The following is a 23,902-nucleotide window of genomic DNA, read 5'->3' as shown; positions in this document are numbered from 1 at the left end:
GGCGGGCGGCGGGCGGGGAGGCCGGGTCAGGGCGCCGCCGCCTGCCTGCGCCCGAGATAGAGCCGCGCACCGGGAGCGTTCTCCGCGCTCCAGCCCCGACGGGACCTGGCGGGGACCGGGGTGAACTTGACTCCGACGCACACTGCCCGCGGGGTGGCCAGGGGCGGGGACGCGGAGGGTCGTGGGTCCCGGAGCCCCGAGACCCCTCCGAGACTGCGGTGCCACCCTGCCCGCCGAGCTGTCCTGGGACCCGGCGGTTCCTGCACTGGGGGCAGCCGTGGGAGGGAAGGAGGGGCGCCTCCCGGTCGGAGCTCGGCGCCTGCCGAGTGAGATCACCGCGGTTTATTTAAGGAGCCAGCCCTCGTCTTTGATAAACTATCGCGCCTCGGCCCTGGTTTATAGCTTCTGTGTGGGGGAGAGAAGGATTATTTATGGCCCCCCTAACTGGGTGTGATATCAGCCACGGCTATTATCGAAGCTAGTTAATCACCATAAAATAAGAAGTGTTCCTCGGGTCAAGGGTCTGTGCGGTCTCGCCGGTGGGTTCAGAGAGATGGGCCGGGGGGGAGATATACGGCTGCTGAGCATCTAAAGATAAATGGAAAGATGTGTGTTTGTGGGCATAATTTAAAGAATTTATAAATATCCGGTGTTTAAGCTTCTACAACGGACACTGCAGGGAAGCACGTGTGTTCTCTATGTATGCGCTCCTGTGCTTACACATGCATGTTTACATTCTTACCAAGCAAACGTATGTAAACACACGTTTCCCTCTCTGCCCCACAGTGGGAAAGGTTAACCAGGTAGAGGAGAGAAAATGCAACCTGGGGGGCAGCCTTCCTTTTCATCGAAGATCTTTCTTTTACCCTTTTGAGGGTGGGGAGTGCTGAATCCCACCCCCCCCCATTAAGACAGCCTTTGTGTTGTATTTGTGTGTGTGTGTGTGTGTGTTTCTTCTTCTTTCTTCTTCTTCTTCTTCTTCTTCTTCTTCTTCTTCTTCTTCTTCTTCTTCTTCTTCTTCTTCTTCTTCTTCTTCTTGTATTTGTGATTGCAACGCACAGGGCTGAGTCATTTTAATAACATACCCTCGGATGCAAATATATGGAAATGGAGCACCGCACAGATTTTGTGTGGAGCCCAGCTCTGGCAGGGTGGCCGTTCCCACTTGGTTTTTAGTGGCGCAGCTACATGCACATATATTATAGTAATTACTTTCTGGGTACCCTCGGTAAGATGGCAGAAATATGCTCCACATCGCCCCACGTTATGTGTGCGGCATAAAGCCACATTGTAAGATAATCAAAGGATTCTGAGAAAGGTTGGTGCTGATTAATAAAGTGTTGATGGTACTTTGTTTTGGGGGACATTGTGATCGATATTTTGGAGCCACCCAAGTGGACTAGAAAATATCACATTGTTATGGGAGGTCCTTCATCAGCTGGGGAGAGATTGCTGGGGAGTTTTACGCTGGCTAAAAGCCGAAATCAGATGGGGAAACAGAAAGAGAGAAGATGGGAGGGGGAGGTTCAAGATTTTGAAAGAGGAGAACCCCGGAACTGAGAGAATTTCAGTAGTGAGTATGGATTGTTGGGGATCTAACATTAACTTGTGGTTGTTTATTTTACATATAATAGAATAGCTAAATGATGGAGTGTATTAGTTCTTTAATAATTTATAGAAATACTTTGATGTTGCAGTAATTACATTAAAGGTCACATATCAAAGGTAATTTGGTTGAGCAGCTGTGATGGTTTCTCAGAAGCAATCAATATCACTGTCCGTGGTGCTGATTTCACCAAGGGGCCTGCCAGATTAAAGAAGGCTTATTACCAGGCAGAAAGGCCCAGGGGAAATCAGGAGCACATTGGAGCGTCGCGCCAGCCCCCCTTCCACGATAATTAACACTGTTCCCCATAATCTGCGCTAATCCTTCATACTGGGACATCCAATGGCATTTTTCTGAAATCACAAAGACAAGTTGGGCAAGTTTGAGAGGAAGGGGAAAAAGAAACATGAATGTATGTTGGGAGAGGGGAGGGATGAGTATGAGGCCAGTAGCAGACAGAACTGCACACACAGCCCAGAGGCCCCGTGCACTGCCTGGAATACCAGCCTTTCTTCAAAGGCTTCTCAGGGCGATCCATGGCCTCATAAGCCTCATCACACAAATTCTCAGGGCAAGCACAGCCTGCGGGGCACAGGGACAGGGAAAAAAGAAAGAATTGTAGCTCTAAGTTCCTAGGGCACATTGTCCCCACACAAACTCACATGCAGACAAATAAAAAACAAAATGACTGAATAAAATTATGCTTTAAAGTGGAGTCATTTTGATTCTGGAAAGCAGAACTGGAGTTATTATTGCTAGTTGGTTCTTTCCTTTGAGATCAGAGAAAGTGTGCTGCTAGCAAATGTAAGAATAGGACCAAGCAAAATGTTCCAAATAATACAGGCTCCTGCCAGCTAGGGCCTTGCTTAGGGCTACCTATTTGGGGGGGGGGGGAGAAGGAGAGAACCTCTCCTTGTCTGGGGTGATCACACTAGGTGCCCCAGCAAGCACACTCTGTGTCTGACTAAGGAGAACAAAATTGAAAAAAGAACCTGGAAAACTGGTAACCTCAGCAATTTAGGCACTTTTCCAGACTTCAGAATCCATTAAAATCAATCCATTAAAATCAGGCCTCCACTTTCTTACTGAGGAGAGAAAGAGGAGGAAAAGACAGTACAGGCAATGTATTCTGTTTCCCAGCAAGTTACAGAGCTAGCATCCTGTCACCAGCAAGAAAAGTCATCCCATGATTGTCATGCACATGACCATGCAAACACCACCGCCACAACACTGCAGGTGTCTCTAGCACAGGTCTTCATCTGGGGACAAGGAAGGGAAACTTTCTTTAGGAATGAGTGTACACTCAGCGCCAGACCACAATGGCTCTTCTCACAAATCAGAGGTCAATTTCCCCTAGAATCAGTCTAATTGAAACAACTCCAAAGGCTGATGGAGTCATCATGGACCAGCCCCACAAATGGAATATTATTTTTGACTTTGGAAAGGTTTTAGTAGAATGAGATTAGTAAACTATGAAGTTATCCCAGGGTCTTTTAGAACATAGCCTTCTGCCAGAATCTAAGCAAGGTGGTTCTACTTTTTCTAAACTCTATCAAGATCTCTCTTCCTCACAATGTCACTTGCCTTGCTTCCTGACCCTTGGTAGCCCATTCTTTCTGTTCTTAATGTTTATTCTGCTGTTCACAGTGTTGAATCCACATGGAACACTTTCTCCATCCATGTGCAAGTGTTGCCTAAGTGCATACCAGGAACTGGCCTAGATGGGTACCATGTAACATGAAGACAAGAAAACACATCTTCCATCCCTCTTGGAGTTTCTCTTCAAGTTGGGCACAGAAGCCACGCATACGCATGCTTGCACATACACACACATAAATATAACCAAAAACATAAGACAGTCGATGTCATAAAATGAGGAGTAGTGTGTACAGTTACTCATAAATCACAACTAACATTATTAAGCACTTAAAACAGACTGATATGTTGCCTCCTTTTATCTTCACAATCATGCTATGAGGAAGACATCATGTTTTCCACCACAGGTGAGGAGACTGAGATTTCCCCAAAGTTGTACAATTCGTCAATAGCAGGCATCTGCTGTGACCACTTCTGTTAGCCCTGCCAGCTGCTTCAGGAATTCAGAAGGGACTGAGATGACTGTGGAGTATGGGAATTACTAAAAAGTCTTCCTTGGGTCATGGGCATGTGGGAACAGAAGGCTGGGAGGAGGACCAGTAAGTCAGATGAGGGCCCAAGAAGCAGCCGGAAGATGGGCAGACAGGGCAGGGTGTGAGTCAGGAGCTGGTGATTGGTGAGATGCTTCAGGCAGTGGAAGCCTGCTCAGAGAGCTGCCTCTTGGATGAATTGTGTACCTTAAAATGCAGCCTTGATGCTTAGTCCCAGCTCCTCCAGCCTTTGTCTGGGACTTTGCAAGAAATTATCTCTCAGAAGAAGCCAAATGTTCCCAAAGTTAGGGACCCAAGGTCACAGGGGAGGCTCTGAGGATGAAGACCAGGTGATCCAACAGGATGTGGCTAGCACTTCCCTCCTTGGGCAGTGGAGAGGGCTCCTGTGCAGGGCTGCTGATGAGAGAGGTGGATCCATCCGCAGGGGCCTGAAGGCAGTGAGAGGGGGAGCTGTGGGGGAGGGGAGTTGTGTCTGCTTGGTAAACATTAAAGTTCCAATTCACTAGTTAAAGATTGGCTTTTGTATCCCCACTCCAGCAACCCTAGAATACAAAGCAAACTAACACACTCCCCACCTCCTCCCACCGCAGCCCCTGCAGATAAGCACTGCCCCTGCCTTGGCCACTCCCAGCTCCCCACCTCTGCCTGCAACTCTAAACTGGTTATTTCCATGGAAATTCGACATGACCTTCTTTGAGTTTATCAGAAAAGATGTTAAAACGGAAGATTAAAAAGAAGTTCAGTTGAATTCCTAGCCCTGCTGTGGCAGGCATCTCCTTCAGCATTCTGTATCCCGAAAGCCTTCCCTTTTCCTTTTCCTTAACCCCATTTCTTCATTCTCTTTTTCTCTCCTGGTTTTCTGCCTCTGTTCTCATCCTTCTGAACAGTTCCCACTTTCTTCTTTCCCTCTCATTTTTCACCTATTTTTCTTTTATCTTTCTCATGCTCTCTCTTTTTGGTTTGTTTGTATTTATTTTTGTTTTGAGACAGTGCCCTGCCATGTAGTCCATGTTGGCCCTGAACTTGCTGTATAGCATCAGGTGGACTTGAACTCCTGATCCTCCTTCCTCAGCATCCCTAGTGCCTGGACTATAGGTGTGTGCCAGCACCTTGGCTCCTCACTGGCTCTCCTCTGTCCCCTCCTCTTCCTTACTCCTCTCCTCCTGCCCATTCGACCTCTACCTCAGCACCCATTGGGTACCCTAGTGGGTCCTCCTCCAGCCTTGGGGGCTTCCCTGATGAAGCCCAGCTCCCTCCCTGACAGCCCTGCCATTGAAGAATCCATCTAATTTTATGTACAATTGTAAAGATGAATGATAAGTAGAAAGGATGCAGGCAAGAACAAGATGAATAAATTATAAAGGGCAAATGATGACAAAACAGGGGTCCCCAGAGACACTGATATGATAACAGAAACTAAAGACGAATTTATGATGGGTGTAGTTAGCATGTACAGAGGCTGTTAATTCTTCGGGGTAGTTTTTACAACTTCTAGTGATTGGTGCAATCAAAGTGTTTCATTGTAGAGACAGGATGTGTTTCCACTTGTCTGTCGTGTGGGCACAGTGTTGGGTTTGTCTCTGTGTGGTGAGTCTAGCTGTTCTTGGAACCTTCAGTTTCCCTCCCAGGACCCTGTCATCCTCTGAGTCCTCTGCTTAGGATTATGAGGTCATAGTCACACCTACAGCCCCTGATTCTACCGTCCCTGTTGCTTGTGTTAGTGAGGGGTCTAAATTAGCTTCTTCTGAGGGCCATAGAGCAGAATCCATTCTATGCCTATCTCCTGGCTTCTGAAAGCCTCGGGCATGGCAGGGTTGTAGATGGTGTTCCCTGTTTCCTCCCAGTTCTTCCCTGTGTACATTGTCCACTTCTACATCCAAAATCCCCCTGTCTAAGGACACCAGTCATACTGGATGGAAGCCCACTCTAATGATCTCATCTTAGCCTGGTCTTCTGCCAAGACCCTATTTCCAATAAGGCCACTGGCACTCCTGGCAGTTAATACTTCAGCATCTTTTTCAGGGGACACAATCCTACCAGCAGCACTGAAAAGGTGGATCCCTATGCCTCTTCCATGCTGAAGAGGAGAAAGAACTTCAGCGCTGCCTGAGTCATGAGAACCCCACCTGCCGTCCTCGGTGCCGTCACTTGGCCTTGTGCTTTTCTCTTCCTGTACTGGGAAAATGTATGGCTTACTTTTCTTCTTGCTCATATTCCTTAAAGAGAAGTATCTGTCCTTTAGGGCAGTGATTTACAACTGAGCAATTTTGTACCCTGGGGACATTTGACACTGCTGGAGATGCTGGCAGCTCTTGGTGAGGAAAGGCCAGGAAAGCCACTAAATATCCACAATATACAAAAATAATCTGGTCCTAATGTCAATAGTACCAAGTTGGAAAAACCTATCTCAGGGCTAGCAGGGCCCCTGAAGTCAGGACAGTGGGGCCCTGGAACAGACCAGTCCATCTTCCTGCTTATCATTCCCTGGGGACAAGCCCAGCAGATCTGTCTGGGTGAGAAGTGGGAGATTCTTTTAAGAAGCACCTGCTCAGTGGTGTGTATGCAAAGGGAGTGGAGTGCAGCAGAAGCAAGCAGAGCCAACTCTGGGTGTGAAAGATCATACCTGGCTGGCTACTCATGTCCTCTGGTCACAAGTTGCCGGCCAGAGTGGGCCCCAAGGCTACCAGTTTCAGCACCATTGCCAGCTCTGTTGTCTTCTTTGACTCACTTGGCATCTGTGAGCTGGGTGACAGGAGATGGAGATTAGGATTTGCTCATAACAGGGCTGGGACATGAACCCATTGCCTCCAAGGCCCACCACATGGGAGTCCTCCAGCCCTTCCCTTCAAAAGAGCTCCCACTCCAACAGGAGCAAGCTTGTGTCCTGCACATGCATGGACCCATCCTCCAAAAGGCACCCCTAGGCTGAAGGGCAGAAAAATTGGCCTTAAATTCAGAGGTGTGACCAGCTCGACACAGGGATCTGTTCTATGAGACCTGCAGGTCTCGTCTCTCCTCCTCCACACCAACCTGCAGCAGCACCCCACCACCTACATCTTAAAGTCCTCCTCCTTCTCCTCTTGCCCCTCCCCTGGGGCTTTCTCCATGATGTCCGTGCCACCTAGACCAACCATACTCTTTGACACTGCCCTGTCCACCCCCATTTATGCCCACAGGGACTGAGTCTTCCCTGTGGCCTCTACAGCAGAGTCCCCACCCAGCTCAGTAAGGCTCCCCAAAGACTCTTTCTGAGGCAACCCATCACTGCTGTGTCCACACACAGTGGACTCGCAAGAAGTAAACAAGCAAGAGAGCACTTGGGTGAGTAAACCTGCCTGGCCCAGAGTGAGCCAGGTGGCACCCTGGTGGGGCTAGTGTCCAGATGTCCCCCCAAAGCTTCTTGCAGTTATAGGAGGGATTTTATCACAATTGGCTCAGTCTAGAGTGTATGATGCTTGGATTGACTCATGGCGCAATGCCAGGATCACAAGCACTGGGATTAAGCGAGTGAGTGCAGCCTGCACTGAGTAGGCTGGACAAGACACAGTATAACATATAGAAAGAGCTGCAGTCATCTCTGCTGTTTTGTTACCTCCTGCCAACCATGAACTGTTTCTCCTACGTGGTGCCGTCCTGCCATGGAGCCAGCCGATTAAGTACCGAGACCTCTACAAACTGTGAGCTAAACAAACCCTCCCTCTCTTAACTTTAGGTAGACCTTCCCTGGAACCATGCTGTGAGCTGGGAAAGGATGTGAGCACATTGCCTCTGGAGTCCCTTCCAGCTCTGCCTCTCTTTAAATTTCTAAGAATAATAGAGTCACCATTACTCACACTACTTACGACAACAGGAAGAGGGTGATCATGTCTACCACTCTCTGCCGCCTGCCGCCACTGGTGACAAGTGTAATAATGTGAGAGTCAGACATGTCCCCTTCTAGTGCATACCAGTCAGACTGGCTGCCTAGGCTGGGGCTAGAACGCCAGCGCTGTGCCTGTCTCTGCCCTCTGCCCAGGGCAATTTCTAACAAGACCTGACTTGTTTCACCATTTTCTGCAGCAGAGGTCCTTGCATTGCTGGACCATGATTGCCACCAGAATCAGCAGCAGCAGCAGCAGCAGCACCGTGTGGAGTAAACTTCTCCATACAGAATTTAACTGAGAGAGTGGGTGTCTAGCACAGAACGAAAACTAGTCAGAGAGTCCCTGTGGTTTGAGAGGTGAGTGTGAAGATAGTTCGTGACACAGACAGTACCATTAGGATCTGGAAAGTGGTGAGGATGGAAAGGTTCCAGGAGCTCCAGAGAGACAAAGTGGGGACTGTTGGAGGAGCCCCACTGCTGCGGTGGCCTCCTGCTCCCAGACCCTCACCTTCTGAGTGACCACAGTTATCTTTGTGAGATAAGCTCTCAAGCCTCTCAGGCTCCGTTACCCACAAGATTCAGCTAGTGGTGAGCTGTCCCCTGGACACAGATCCTCCAGCCCCCAGCCCCCTTCAAGCTCTTTTCTTGTGCTGTTCCTTCTGCCTAGAGAGTTTCCACTCATCCCCAGAGCACCAACTCCACCAGAGGTCACTGCCTCCATAGGACTCTCTGGCCCCTAGGGAGCTTTCCAATCTTCAGAGGTGCCTTCATGTCCCCTGGTCCCACACTGCTCTGCTAAAATCTAGTTCTGACATCCTGGAGCCAAGCTTCTGTGCTTGCCTGAGCCCAGAACTGGCTCAGAGCAGGGCAGGCAGGTGATGGGAGGAAGAGCTTCTGCTGAGCAACCTCACTGGCCTTGGCACCTCCTAAAGGCATTTTATCAGGTCTGTCCCACAGCTTTTCCTCCAGCTGTGTCCCCTTCAGGCACCCTAGAGAGCTCTCAGCTGAGCTTTCCACGGAGGCAGTTTTGGGGAGCCAGAAGGCCCCATTTGTGGCCATAGATGGATGAGGAAATGCTGTATGAAAGGTGCTTCGATCTGGGCCACCACAGCAGCACAGATGTGAATGTGGCATATGTGAAGCAGCATGTGTATCCTCAGGAGAGAGTCTCTTGGGTTGCCAGGAGGGCCAGACCTCCACGAGCCCATGGGAGGCTCTCAACATGCTTCTTGACTTTTCATCAGAAAGCGAGGCTGGGAGACAGAATGCCAGCATGAGTTGCTGTTCAACACTCATGTGTTTTAGGATGAGAGGGGCTTCTTCCAGAGGGCATGTGCATGGTGAGCAGCAGGCCAGACATCTGTGCTGTTGATCAGTGGGGTTCCAGAGCTGTAGGCAGCTATGTACCATCAAAGACAGGCAACTGGCAATCTTGGGTGGTGATGGGCAAAAACCAATAGCGTTCTCTTCCCGAATTCCTCTGGAAAATCATGATTGCAAAGAAAAGGGGATGGGGCTCAAGGTGATGCTGTCTCGCTTGCCCCCCCCCCCTTTATTGCGGTTCAAGTGCACCTAGTGATCAAAGGCATGTGCGATGTCCCTTGTGACCACCAGGGGGCACCATGCAGATGGCATCTCATGGTTGAGTGGGCACAAGGCAAATGTTACCTGGTACCCAGCTCCATGCCCAGCACAGAAGAGGCGAAATGATTAGGAACACTGGCACCCTTCACAGAGGACACCAGCTTGCTTGATGATGTGGGTCTGTAACAGAAGTCCTATGTGTGTCTCCTTTATTCCAGTGTGGGTTGCTATAAATAGTGCAAGAATTATTATTAATGACAAAACAATGATGCAAGTGTGAGTGGCATTCATGGGTCTCTGTCACAACAAAATCTGTGACTACTAATTCATATATGAAATAACTAAAGAATAATAAATACGAGGGGCTAGGGAGATGGCTCAGTGGAATAAGTGCTTCCCAGGCAAGCACAAGGACCTGAGTTCAATCCCCAGTTCCACCACAAAAAAAATAATCATAAATACGCAAAATGGTTCAAATATGCATGTTGGACTTGTGTCCTATATTTCACAGAAGGAGATAACTGTGAGCTGTAATAACCAGGAAGGACTCCAAGAAAAAGGGGGAAAAATTTGTTGCGTATGTGAGGGAGAAAAAAAATGGAAAGGTAGTGTATTAGTGAGTTTTCTGTCACTATAATAAAATACTTGAGGGCTGGGGAGATAGCTCAGTCAAATAAGCATCTGCCTGGCAAGTGCAGGATCCTGAGTTCAATCCCTGGTACCTCAAAAAAATAAAATAAAACAATAATAATAATAATAATAATAATAATAATAATTCCTGAGATAGTTAACTTATAAAGAGAAAAAGTTTACTTTGGCTCATAATTTTAGAGGTTCCAGCTCAAGATTGATTGTTCCACTACTTTGGGGCCTCTAGCAAGACAAGAGCAAAGCAAAACCCTTTTATAACAATCCAGAGAACAGGAGAAAAAATATGAAGGGACGCAGATCACCCAGTGTACCTAAAGACACAACTCTGGTGACCTCAGAACCTCCCACAGAGCCCCACCTCCATGAGCCCAGCTCACCCACCACCATGCTCCCAAGGCTTAGGGACCCCAGCCTCCTCCACAAAGCAATTTCCAGATTCCAGGCTTCCTCCACCAAGCTCTCCCAGGCTACTCCTTCCCACACCAATCTCCCCATCATCTGAGCATCTGCAAGTGAAATCTGGCCCAAAGTGTAGACACTGGACCAGCATATGTTGAGAACCTAATCTTGGGCCCTACTCCAGACATCTTAGCCAGATTGTATGTCTGCTGTGTTTCAGAATGATCCTAGGGGGATCCATGGACTGAAAAATATTTGACAGCCCCAGCCTAACTTTAGGGTGTTGTCTTAGTTCAGTCCCTCTGGAAGCAGACTCTGGACAAGCACTTGAACACAAGTGGTGCTTGGTCACCCCATGAAACACAGTCAATGTTAGGGAAGGGCCAAAGCAAAGAGAAGAAGTCACTAGAGAGTGTGATAGCGGTTCACTGCCACAGTGAGAGCTGCTTGGTCTCAGTAGAGAGTCTAGAACCAGCCTCAGACAAACTGTCTGGAGCCATGCTGCCAGGAGCCAGAGAGCTGTGGTCCTTACACAGCTTTCCTCAGGGCTACGGCCGAGGTGTGCCTGTGCATCATTAATTCCCAGCTCTCTGGCTTGCTGCATGGGAACAGGTGCAAAATGCACTCCACCTCCAGCCTGGAGCCAGAGTGCAGGTCCTGGCAGCTGGAGGTCAGGCCACTGTACCGAGGTGGAGAGAGCAAAGCTCAACAAGCAAGAAATTGATTCTTCAGCCATATTCCCCAGTGGGAGGGCAGAGTAAGGGCTCCTCCTCTCTAAGCATAGTGACAGCTGCCACTCAACAAAGATCCACGAGGAGCCAGAAGCTGAGCATTTATTATCTCACTTCCGTATGACAGCATCTCACCAGTGTCCTAGCTAAGCATTGTTGGTCCTGTTGTACAGGAGAGGAAACGGAGGCAAAGAGACTTGCTCGAGGCCTCACAGCCAAGCACCATCTGGTCGCACAGCCTGTATGCCTTCCACCACACCCTGTATCACCAGCCCTGTGGAAGCCGTAGCAATACAAGAGCAGCCTATACACCTAACCTATATTTAGGCTGGGGGAGTGCTGTTGTGCATGGAAAGTGGAGTGGAGTCCAGAAACATCGCTGCCTGAAGTCCTACTGTGTGTTCCTAGGAAGCCACCTGACCACTGGCAAATTCAGTCTCAGCAGCTATTGCATGTGAGACCAATACTCTCGGCAGCCCCGGTGTCAGCACACGTCGCTTAGGGCTTTTTGCACACCGGAGTCTTGGGTCTGGTGTGGATTCTGCAGTACAGCGTCTGTCACAGTCTCTTCCCTCAGGGTTATAAAATGGTTGCCCCAGTTCTGTACATCACACCTGCAGTCAGGCTGGGTAGGTCCAGCTGCCTCTGCCCCTATTATCAAGAATGCAAAAGAGTTCCCAGAGACCCCTTTGCCAGTAGACATTTATGTAGGTCTCACCATCCAGAATAAGTCACAGAGCCATCCTGGCTGGAAGAGAGGCTGGCAAAGGGAATATCTTGCACATGTCTGCTATGGACAAAACTGTGCTTCTGTGAGTGAAGGTGAAATGGCAATTAACAGTTCAGGTAGGAGCCAGTCAACTCTGTCACCAGCCTGGTGGAGATGCACAGGGGTCACAGAGGGGCAAGCAAGGAACAGCAGCATCCGCCTCGCACTGACCACGTGAGTCTGCAGCTTAGACCGTGCCCTGATGCTTTGGGAGACAAGAGAGAGCAGTTTCTGAACGTGTTCCAGAGAAGCTTCGTGCCACACTGCCCATCCAGCATCTATCCCAGCTACAGACACGGCTTCTCACTCCAGGGGCTGCTAGTGGGACTGAAACACCGAAGACCGCTCTGCCGACAGACCCTGTCCTCGCATCACGGGCATTCTGCGGGAGCCTCCCACACCCACATTTCTGGCCCATGGTTGTGCACCCACACCCACATTTCTGGTCCCTGGCCCTCTGCTTTCAGAGACAGCAGCAGTAGTGTTAATTTTCTTGTTTGGAGATGAAAATGCAGCCTACTCTGTCCTCTTCTAAGGGTTATAGAGTGAGGCCCACAGCACAAAGCCCTCCTGAGAGATGAGGTAGCCTCCTGGTTGCTCCTGCACAGCTGGACCGGCCATAGGAAGGAGGGGCCAGAGATGGCCTGGGCTGGCCTCTGCACGTGAGGTCCTCACTCTGACCTCAGCCAGCTCCATGAAGATGGCCCATTCAGCTGCTCCAGTGTCCTAGAGGCATGGGCGGCCGTGGGAGGCAGTGAGCCTCTGGCCACAAAGGGCCAGTCACGAGTGGGATCACTGCAGGCAATTGCTACCCTGAACAAAATCAATTGTGGGGCTGAACCGAAGCCTTATGGCCCCACCCCAGCTTTACTCGCCTCCCCAACCTGCAAGGCTCCATGTCTTGGTCCAGCTCTCAGGCATAGGCAAAGCCAGCAGCCCACATTCCCAACCTCTGCCCTGTAGAAGTCCACGTGACCATGCCAGCACTTCTCAGGAGACCCCCAGGCCCTTAGGTCAGCCCCTCTGCCCTCTGCCACTGGGCAGGCTCAGGCCCTGAGCTCAGCCAGCCCAGCTTCCGGTCCCAGCTCCACCACCCTGAGGCACATTCCTCGTCTTGCTTCTCTATACCTGAGTTTCCCTGTCTCGGCGGAGGGGGGGGGGATTCTGGTTGTGCCTATATCTGGGACCCCACAGGCACGGCACCAGTGTGACCACAGGGGAGGGAACCCCCCACAATTCTTTCTGACCACTCCCCTGGCTTCCCAATTTGGAGAACAGCAGACTCTGATGCCAAGCAGTAAGCTTCCTAGCATAGGGCTGCCCACCTGGGGAGACCAATGAAGCCACCCACTAGATGTGACCAGTTGTGGAAGCAGGTGGAGGATTCTAGAGGCTCCTGGACCTACTGCTGCCAAGGCCTGGGTGCATTCACTTTCCCCTGCTTTGTTCCCCCAGAAGAACTCGCGCTTACATTTATCCTAACAATTTAGTGAACTACACATGAGACCTTGCCCCCCCCCCTTAGTAAAGGGCAGCATCCTGGAAACTGTACGAGAATCCCAAAAGACTGAAGACTCCCAGCCAGTGGCCATGCCCCAAACACCCACATGGTGTAAGTGTCCTGGAAACCCTCTGAGGCAGGGAGACAGGGTCTGAAATGAATATGCATTCCACCTCTCCCTGAAGCCCCAACAGCTGGCATCCGACAGCTGGAACTGCTTAGAGCCTAGGAGAAGGTTTTTTAATTCAGTTTGGTAAGTGTTTCCTGAGCGCCCACCAGGAGCACAGCCCTCTGCTAGGTGCTGCTTGGCAGGTGGAAGGAAGGAGAGGGTGAAGACCCTGTCATCCTTGGGGGCTTCCCTCCTACAAAGGAGAAAAGGTGTACATGCCAAGCAATTAGGGGACAATGGATGGAGACTGTGGAGCAGAATTCAGAGCTTGTGGGCTTTGGGAGTGCTGTGAGGTGGTAGTTATCCAGAGTGTCTCCTAAGAGCTGCACTGCGCTGGGCTCTAAGTGGCCCCTTCCTTCTCCCAGGAGAGCTGGCTGCTAGGGCACTGCCCTTGGGGGCAAGCAACACATGCCTGGATGAGAGCAGGGGAGAAGCATGCCAGAGAAGGGGCAGGGTAAGCAGAGACAGAGGGAAGCAGGCAAAGGACATGGCGAAAGGACTGCAGTGGGCCTCACTCAGGAAGGGTCTGGGGACAGAGGGAGGGGAAGGTGGGACCCACGTAAGGCAGGCATTCTGCACACAGCTACAGAAATGTGGCCACTTTTCTGTGAGCACTTGGAAGCTGCTCAGGCTTCCTTAGTAGGACAGTGACCACCTTACTATAGTGTGTATCTCGCGCAGAAAGAAAGCCTGTTACAGACCTGTGAAGGGCCTGAAGAAGGGCCGTTGGCCTCAGAAATAGGGGCTGGAACCATGGAGAGCTTGCAGGGTTTTCCTTCCCAGGAGCAGCCTTGATGGCAGACTTGGTGTACCCAGCACACCCAGGATGAGCTGGGAGTGTGCCCAGCAGAGGCTGCCCACCTGGTGCCGGATAAGTCCTGTTGGTGGAGGTGAGAGGAGGTTGGCTCTCTTCAGGCCCCTGCAGCTGCTAAGGAAACTTGACATTGCCATTACCCTGACCACTTGGAGGGCATTTTCCCACCTAGAGGAGAAAGTCTGCTTGGGACAAAGTGTTGGTGAGGTTCCTAAGCCACCTGACCACCACACTAGAGTCTGTTTGGCTTTCAGATTGATAATAAAGGCAAAGACAGCATCTTAGACTCTCTCTCTCTCTCTCTCTCTCTCTCTCTCTCTCTCTCTCTCACACACAAAGCACACTTTTGTTGCTGTTCTTTTTTGTTTTATTTGGAGGTAGGGACAGGGTTCAAGGTCTCGCTACATAGTTCAGGCTGGCCTTGAACTCACTATGTAACCCAGGTTGGCCTTGAACTTGTGGCCATTCTCTTGCCTCAGCCTCCCAAATGCTAGGATTACAGATACATGGCAAAGTTTTTATATGGCCAGGGACCCAATGCTTCAGTGCTCCTCCATGTCTGGGGACCCTGGATGTTCCGTGTTTCTCCCATTCACTGTTCAGCGTGGTCAGAAAACACTGGTTCCTCCTTTCAGGCTAGAACGGTTTGATCTATAAAGAAGACTCTTGTCTGCCATTGTTTCCTTCCTGAGGGCCAAGGCACCTCAGAAAAGTAGAGTGGCAAGGGGCTGTACAATCACCCACTCTCCCCACCATGTTGGACACGGCTTACACAGTCCAGAAAGTGGGTGCAGGCGGCTCTGCTGAGCTGCAACGTTTGAATCCCTGCCCATATGCAATATGACTTATATCACAGAGAGGCTTCATGATTGACAAATTAAGGAAACCCGTCATAATTCAGAAGAGCCAGGGAGGACACCGTTTCTATTAGCATCCATATTAAGGGGTGTGTTCGATGCAGTTTATGACTTTGGAACAGACAGTCCAACAGTGTTTCCAAGTTAATGTCCTGCCAAGCCTGCTTTAATGAACAGATACAAAGCACATGTAATTAGCACGTTGATGAAGTGATGCTGAGCACTAGAAGGCCACTGCAAACACTGCGCTCTTAGGTAGATGGCGTGTCTTTAAACACAGTAGTTTGTCTACACTACTTATGTGGTGACCAAAAATTTTTAGTGTTAATTTCACAAAGGCCAACTTCTTTTGAAGTCCAGTTTCCCTTAATTCTGACTTGATGAGTTTGAAACTTACAAAGACTTCTGTTAGTATTCCACATCTATCAGACCAAAGGATCTTGCAGTGACCAAGGGACAGGAGAATACAGCTCCCACAGAAAGTCTTCCCTGATAGGCACAGCACATCGCTCACACTAATGCCTCCAGAGATCTACTGGGGACTGCCCTACATTATGAGGTAACAGAGTGGGTTAGATCCCACTGACATCCTTTGATATGCTCAGACTCATGAAGCTTCCCATTTGTCATATCATATGTCTGGGCTGCACCCTAGTTGGGTGTTCCTTGGGCACCCTAGTTCTCGTTAGGTCACTGGGCAAGAATCTCATCTCTCTGCCATCTACCTGCTGATGGGGATAAACCTACGGCCTGACTACTGTTTGAGCTGTTCCTGGCTCCTGCCACCAGAATTTGGGAAGACAGTATGTGCCATCTTCCTCCATTTTTATTAAATGGTTTATCTGGGAGAACTTAATATTTTCTTTTAGGATAAACTGAGCTAATGCGATGTGCTTGTTTTAATTTGCGAGGTTAACTGATCTAATTATCTGTGGCGTTTAGTTAAATCCTTGTGCCTGGGCCGGCTGCAGGTGTGGGCTTTGAATCCTGCCAACAGGAAATCTCTTAAAACGAGCTGATCTAACACAGCGGGTCTGCTGGTATGAGGGATTTTCTAATAATGCATGAATTTATTAGCAGCTAAAGATAAATAGAGGTTGTATTTACATTAAACAAATTTCACAAGGAACTATCTGCTGCTTCCCAGATCCCTGTCCCAGGGAGGGTGGGGGAAGCATCCCCCAACTCCACTCCACTGTCTGTGCTGTCCAGATTGGGCAGGCAACCCCATTATGGGCACCAGGAAAAGATAAGGAAATGCCCTGCCATAACTGCATGGAGAACTGAGCTGGTCTAGCAGGAATTAAAGATCTGGAGTTCTAATCTCCCTGACCCTATTTGACCCCAGACCACAATGATCTAGAGGAGTTGCCTGACTCCCTAAAAGCCTGCACTTCTTGCGAAGTTAACAAGTACCTACCACTAAAGAAGAAGTGTAAGGGTCCCATTGTCCTTGGCCTGGGAAGATCTTCCCTGGAATCTGAATTGGACCATGAGTGCCACTACACCTCTAGGTAGATGACCAGGGAAACTGACAAGGACAAGAGGACTGATCTTCCCAACCAGAGCTATTTGAATGGTTGGTGACATCCAGCATCCTTGACATATGTGATGTGTGGCCATTAGGGTGACATTAGAAGGGACAGCGGGTGCCCCAGCACACACAGTTGTCACAAGAGGCTCCTGGCTTCCCAGCACCCTTCTTTTCCTAATTCACCGGAAGCTTTCCCAACCTCCAAATGGGGCTCTAATAAACCTAGTAAGGATCAGCCTAGGATATCAGCACTGTTTGAGGGGAGTGGAATTGCGCCTCCAAAAATGCCACATTGCCTGAAATCCTATTACTCTGTATTGTTTGAAGCATGGATGAGGCCAAGCAACCAAAGCTGCATTTGAAATGTTTTTGCCCATTACCTGAAGCCCAGAAGCCCTGACAGCCTGATTCACTCAGTCCTGACCTGTTTTCAGTAGTATGGAGATCTCCTCTTCCACATGAATGATCCTGGATGAAACTGCACTTGCAAAAAGCACATACAGAATGTCCATACGCATGCAAGGTGTGTGTGCACACACAGGCACAGCTATCTGCACGTGCACATCTGTCATTCAAAACACACACATACAGGCACACACACACAGTAGGGTATGTGATGTGTATCTGTACACAATCATACACACACATACTACCAATGCATGAACATGCCTAAACACACACAGGAGGGTGTGCACTCACAAATACCCTCCATTCTCACACATGTACACGCAGACCCAGGTGAATGCACACTCTTCCTCAGGCTCAGCTGGAATTGGAAGAGAATGTGGCTCTATGGGGACAGCTGAAGATAAACTCCTGATTTCTGATTTCCAGAGCAGTTTGGACAAGGTCCTCTGAAATGCATTAAAATGCTAATCACAGCATCTGTCTGAACCCTGGCAGCTGTGTGACTTGGGGGGGAAATCGAAGCAGAATGGATTCTGGAGCCTGGAGCTCCTCCTTGACTCTCCTTCCTTCTCACTCGCCTTTGTTTCCCCCACCTGCCTGTTTCCTCACAGGCTCCGCTGACATGTCCTGGCCGTGCTGTCCCCAGCCAGGTCCCCAGTGGCCTTAGACTCTACCTGACTGGCAATCCCAAGCACATGGCTCTCTGGTGCAAACAAACAAAGCTGCCACCTTTCCAGCTCTGCCCAAAGTTCCCTGTCCCCCCCCCACATGGCATAAATAGTCTCCCACCCCTGTGTTCCCCTAAGCCTTCTAAGGCCTGCAGATGCCAGATGCCTCCTCCAGGTAAGAGCAGAGAAAGTATCTAAGATATCAAGGATGGATATTAGGAGTGGTGCAGCCAGCTGTGGGGAGAGGTGCCCTGATGGAGACTGTCAGACACTTTGGAGCCCCTTCAGGGAAAAGGCTTTATCCAAGGAAGTTTGTTTCCTTCCTTCCTTCCTTCCTTCCTTCCTTCCTTCCTTCCTTCCTTCCTTCCTTCCTTCCTTCTTTCCTCTCTTCCTTTGTTGTTCTTTCCCTCTTTTCTTCTTTCTCCCTTTCCTTCTCCTTTATCTCTCTTTCTTTCTTTCTTTCTTTCTTTCTTTCTTTCTTTCTTTCTTATCTTCCTTTCTCCCTTTCTCTCTTGCATTTTTTCTGTCTCTTTGTCTATCTATCTGTCTCTTCCTCTCTCAGTTTTTTCTTTTCTTCTTTTTTCTATAATGGAGAGTAAACCCTGAGCCTTCAACTGTTACATCCCCAGCTCCCTTTTTAAAAAAAAATTTATTCTGAGATAGGATCTTGCTCAGTTGCCTGGGGTGAACTCAAACTTGCCTTCTTGCCCCAACCCCTCAGAGCACTAAGATTACAGATGTGTACCACCGTACCTGGCCAGACCAGCTTTCTGATGTCCCCTGATAGCACTGAATATGGTTAAAGGAGTGGGATTAGAAGGAAGCTCAGGGGCCGGGGAGATGGCTCAGTGGAATAAGCGCTTCCCTGGCAAGCGTAAGGGCCTGAGTTCAATCCTCAGTTCAGGAAGAAGGAGAAGGAGAAGGAGAAGGAGAAGGAGAAGGAGAAGGAGAAGGAGAAGGAGAAGGAGAAGAAGGCCCATGCCCTCACCTTCCTGCTGAACACTCTTCCCTGACTTTGCACTAGCTACAGGTAACATCTCAGCCCTTCATCAGGGCTTCACCCACGCATCTCACAACTCTGAGCCCAGCTCCTCTCTACAACTCCCTGCTGACACCAGGGTCAAGGAGGGTGCGGGCTCCTGATGTCCCCAGTGAGGCATAGGTGGCCCCACACTCATGCTTTTCTCCTTCAGCTTCCTTGCCTGCCCTCGTCTACATTCCATGCCCTTTTAGCTGGGCCAGGGCTTGGTCAGCACCTCCTTGCAGAAAGCCCTCCTCCACATAGAAAGGGCTAGGTAGGATGCCCTTCTGGTCCTCATGAGTGTCCTGTGCTTACCACGTATGCCAGAGCTTAGCATGGCTTCTCTGCCTGTCCCTTCCCTGAAATGTGTGCTCTCTGAGGACAGAGACTGTACCTATCCACCCTGTGGACTCATTGTTGGCTCACAAGGACTGGCCTGTTAAGTTCTCAGTAGCTAGGACTGCTGCTGAATATGTGGGAGGGCAGAAGAGGTCCTGCACCTGGAAACCACATAGACTTTGTGTCCTCAACCTGATGGACACCCTGGAGGTAGGCCCAGGACAGGATCTTTTCAGGCTTGTGTCAGTGTGGGCCTCACACCAGGCTCTCTGTGCCCACATTCCCCACCCCATAAGATCGAAGAATCTCCCAGCACACCACAGTTCCATTTTTCCTCTTAAGCATCAAACTGTCATTTCACTAAGCACCATCTGGAGACTCCTGGCTTCAGCCTTCCCTTCTCCCAAACTCGTATTAATGTGATGGGTGTTTATTCCTCCTTTCTCCTCCTCCACTTCCTCCAGAGCATCTCAGCCCTGTGGCCTACAAGACATTCATCTTATCTTTGAGGTTCTGGGCTGCTGGGGAGGGTGGCTATCTCAGGCTTGGCTTTAAGCAGTTGACAATGACAAAGAGCAAGCAGAAAAAAACAGGAATGAACCTAGTCCCAGGCAGCCTGGGGACAAAAGATGGCAGATGCAAGCTGAGGAAGGGATTTGGCTAAACTTGGTCTGCAGTGCAGTGGCCTTCAGCTCTGGCACTCTGGTCCTCCCAGAGCTGCTGGGTTCTCTGTGGCTCCCTGGTGCTACCAATCACATCTCACATTCCTAGCCTCAGCCCCCGGGCTCCCATCTCTCTGCTGCAAGCTCATTGTGCTCCCCTCCTTCTGTGGCCCTCCTGTGAAAGTGTCTCAGCCCTGATTTTTGCTTGTCCTTGAAGGAGAAGTTCACATCTGTCTCCTCCACCCAGCCTTTCCTATCTTCTCTACCCTCACCAACTTCTTCCACAGCCCTTACTGCACAAAACACCTCCTTTCACTGAGTGTTCTCACCCATGCTGAATTCTGTACCCTACCACAAACTTTATTTCCTTAAACAAGACTCTTCAGATCGCACCATGGTACCCAGAACACATCTGCAACCAGTCCTCTGCCATGGAGCAAAGAGGATCAGCAGCAGTGACCCCAGAAAGAAAGCTCTAACTCCTCAGAGGTGCCCGGGGGCCATTAAAGGGCTCATACACACAGCCCTCCCCCAGTGCCCACGTGGACAGCCGCCTATTCTGGTCACCAACCACAGCCCAAGCTGGCACTCAGAGGCCAGTTCCCTCTCCCTGGTAGAGCATTAAGCTAATGTGTGTTGTGTCTCATTAGTGGCCTTCTGTTTGTGCCAGGGCCAGGCAATTTGATGGGTAGTTGATTGGATATTCTGTTTATTTATGGCAAGGAAAGTATTCTTTGTTGAGGACCGGGCAGCACATTTCTATCCCCATGGCACTAAGATCCTCTGGCAATCAAGTAATTATAAATCAAGCCCAAATAAATAATATACAATAAGCAATAAAGACTGTACACCTCTATGTTAAGAGCTCTCCTCAAGTGAACGATGGTATCTCCCATGGCCAGGCCTGGAGACCCAGCAAATCCCCACCAGGAGAGACACTAGGCCTCCCAAGTTCAAGGCCACTTCTTCCCCAGAGCAGTTTTAGCTGCTTTCCATGGGCCTCAGTTTCGAAAACATCACCATGTTCATGGAAAACTTCCAACTTACTAGTGCATCTGATCCTCACACTGAAGCCTGAAGAAGGGCAGGCAGGTGCCTGTAGGCTCCACTGATCAGGAAGAAACAAGGCAAGGCCTGTGGTGGTGTAGAAACATGCTAGATGCAAAACCAGGCAGGGCAGAGCCTAAAGGACCCAGAGAGCTGAGCAGGCCTGTGCAGAATGATCTGCTTGACCCTCCATGTAGAGGGTACCCCAGGAGACTACTTGATAGCTTCATGTGGGGTTTCCCACCCAGCCTCCCAGGGGCAGTGTCACTGGGGTAGGAGGGATGAGGTGAGAAGTCTGGAGATGCCACGGTGGCCCCAGCCACTGGTATGGCAGACCACAAGTGGGGCTTCTTCACTCCTTAGACACAAGATACCTCCCTGATCTGGGTGCCAGGAGCTCAGAGACTCAAAGGGCTGCTAGTCTCAGCCATTCTGCCCTCAAAACCCACCTTCTTGCCCAAAGTAGCCAGGAAGACACAGCCCAGGTTCACCCCAGACAAAGTCCTGAGCCATGGGACGGGGGTGGACAAGGCTCCAGTGTCTCCTGGAAGGTGCAGTGTAATCGAAGAGTCCCTACATGCAGTCCCTGCCAGCTAGAAAGGCCTGCCTGAGCTGTCTACAGTCAGGACAGTAAGAGTGGTCTCAGCAGGGATGGAAGTCCTGAAGGCCTCAAGCGGGAGGGCCGCAGGCAGTAAAAGGCCCACCACGGAAGCCGGTGTGTGGAGTTTGGTTGCACAAATGCAGCCCGCACCTCACACAACCCAGGTCCTTCCCCAGGCATGCCCTTCCGCCTTCTCCCACACGTTTTCTGTTTGTCTTCTTCATCGTCAAAAAAAAACTAATTGTCTCTCTCACCAGTCTACACACACACACACACACACACACACACACACACACACACACACATCATCCTGTGCTTTCCAGAGGTTTATGCATGAAACTAATTATGCACCGCTAATTTGGAAGCTAGCAGCTTTTCCAGTTAACGTTCATTTGATTTGGGTTGTTCTGCTGAGTGGCATTTCTGTGAATATGTCATGGGGCTGGGGGCCTATCAGGGAGGCTTACCCAAGTTAGGGGTCAGGGGAGGGACCTGAGGGTCTAGGGATGGCAGGTGTGCTGTCATGGCTTTGCATGGGGGAGGGGCAGGAGGGAGCCATTACCATAAGCCCGGGGAGGCTTCATTAGCAGCTCTGGATGGCTCTACTGGGAGGTGGCAATGTGACTGTAAAATGTCCCGCTGGGTTGGGCTGTGGGGCTGTAGACTGGAAAACTGCCCACAAAGGTAGAGAAGTGCTAGGTTTGTGAGGAGCCCTCCATGGATCTGGGCCCTATGGAGCAGAACGGGATGAAGCCCTACTAGGGAGGAGCCCAGAAGAGGGGAGAGGTCTTTGCCCTGGCAAGTTCTAGGGAAATATCTAGGGCCCACAAGGGCTTGGCATCATGGTCCTGCAGGACTGAAGGAAGGAAGGGGACAGGCCAGGACCCCTTGGTGCAAATCTGAAAACAGTTTCCTCTGCATTTCCACCTCAGACTCTTTTCTGGACCCTAGAGAGACCATTTCATCTCCTCAGGTCTCTGGATTCTCTTCTGAAAAATTGGATGAATCATTTTTCTGAATTCATGTGGTTAGTTCTACAGAAGCCCAATGACATAAAAGGCTTACAAAGATCTATGGGAATGATGGGACATGGTCTCCAACACGTCTCCTCCTCCTGGGGCCACTAAGGGCTCTTCTACCCTGGCTGCCACACTTAGAGTCCCTGTGGCGGTCATGTGACCCACTCACTCCCACAGAGCCCTTAAAGTCTTGCACAGAAGTGCTCATGCTTGGGTTAATGTGCTGCGGTCAGTATGTTGGCATTTTTAATCACTTCTGAGCTAGTGGCTCTGGCTTTTACAACTTGCACCTGTGAATTACGTCACCCAGGCTGTCAGAATGAGTGAGTCTCATGTGAACCCTATCTCGGGAAGAAGTTCTCTAGGGGCTCTTGTGGACTCTCCTGTCTCCTAGAAAGGGACTGGGTCTTCACTGTGTGTGCCCCAGGGTGCAGACTCACCAGGGCTCAACAGAAAACGCAGGCACTTCAGTCACTTCTTATTCTCTGCACATCTCACATTGTCTGAGATAAGTTGAATCAGGTCTATCTAGCACACTGCCCTGTTTTCCTCTACTTAATGGGCCTGGCAAACATCTCCCCACAATCCCACTCCACTTTTCTTGTAAACACTGGGGCTGCAGCTTCTCTCCAGAGTGCAAGTGTGGATATTAGGGCTAGCTGCAACACCACCCAGTGGGTGAGGATCAGCTCCAATCTCTGGTGGCCAGCAGCCAGCTCAGCCTAGTCAGTAGGAGAGCTGGGTCATATCCATGGGGGAGAAATTAGCACAGAAGTCAGAATAGGCCTACAGGACCAAAAGATGGCCTGTTGGACAGGCAAGCCTCCCTCCTGGGGAAGCAGAGGCAAGTATAGGAGAAGGGACCAAAGATCGTATTAGTAGCAGCCATCGGTAAGAACCCAGCCTTCTGACCAAAGGGAAGCTGGACTCTTCTGGGGGCCTTTAATCATCCTGAGAAACCAGCAAGTTTTCATTTGTTTTCCCTGTCCAAGGCCTCCAGGTTGTGCTAGAGCAGTCTTCCTGGGACACAGACAGCAAAGTATACTTAGGGGCAAGCCCCAGATTATCCTACCCCTGCTGGGCTGGTGGGGTGCTTCAGGTAATCATCAGGGCAGCTCATCACTAACTCTACTCCACTGCCCAATTGCTGTGGCCCAAGCCTCAAACCCTTATGGTCTCTGAGCCATGTTTGCCTCATAGGAATTCAGCCTTCCTGGTGACCCCTGAACCATGCCTTGTATTTCTGAGTGTCTTCACCAGTAGCCAGTGTACCAGGTCCCAACTCTTGACCCACTCTGTGGCTTTGGAGCCATCTCTTACCTGCGCCAGCCTTCATTTCCTCACCTGCAAAAGGTCCACGATGATGCTGTCCTACGAAGGCTGTCGGAGGAGTGGATGGCGATAGCCCTGCAGCAAGCAGAAGCTACTGCTGTGACTCAAGGAGCACTGACCCTTCTGCTGTGTGGCCCCTCACTCTGCAGTAGCTCAGGCTCTGTGTAATTCTGCTCTTCCT

General features: G+C 50.2%; 1 protein-coding gene across 50 annotated transcripts in view; it reads left to right on the top strand.

Annotated features, from left to right (window-relative positions):
* The window catches only part of Celf4 (CUGBP Elav-like family member 4), a 287,692-nt gene that overhangs the window by 74,567 nt on the left and 189,223 nt on the right, over positions 1–23,902 (top strand). The gene's annotated exons all lie outside the window — the stretch shown is intronic.

The sequence above is a fragment of the Octodon degus genome, unplaced genomic scaffold, assembly GCF_000260255.1.
Source record: "Octodon degus isolate 3935 unplaced genomic scaffold, OctDeg1.0 scaffold00003, whole genome shotgun sequence".
In the NCBI taxonomy this organism is placed as follows: Eukaryota; Metazoa; Chordata; class Mammalia; order Rodentia; family Octodontidae; genus Octodon; species Octodon degus.
The sequence above is the reverse complement of the archived record's forward strand: the minus strand, read 5'-3'. Positions and strand labels throughout refer to the sequence as shown.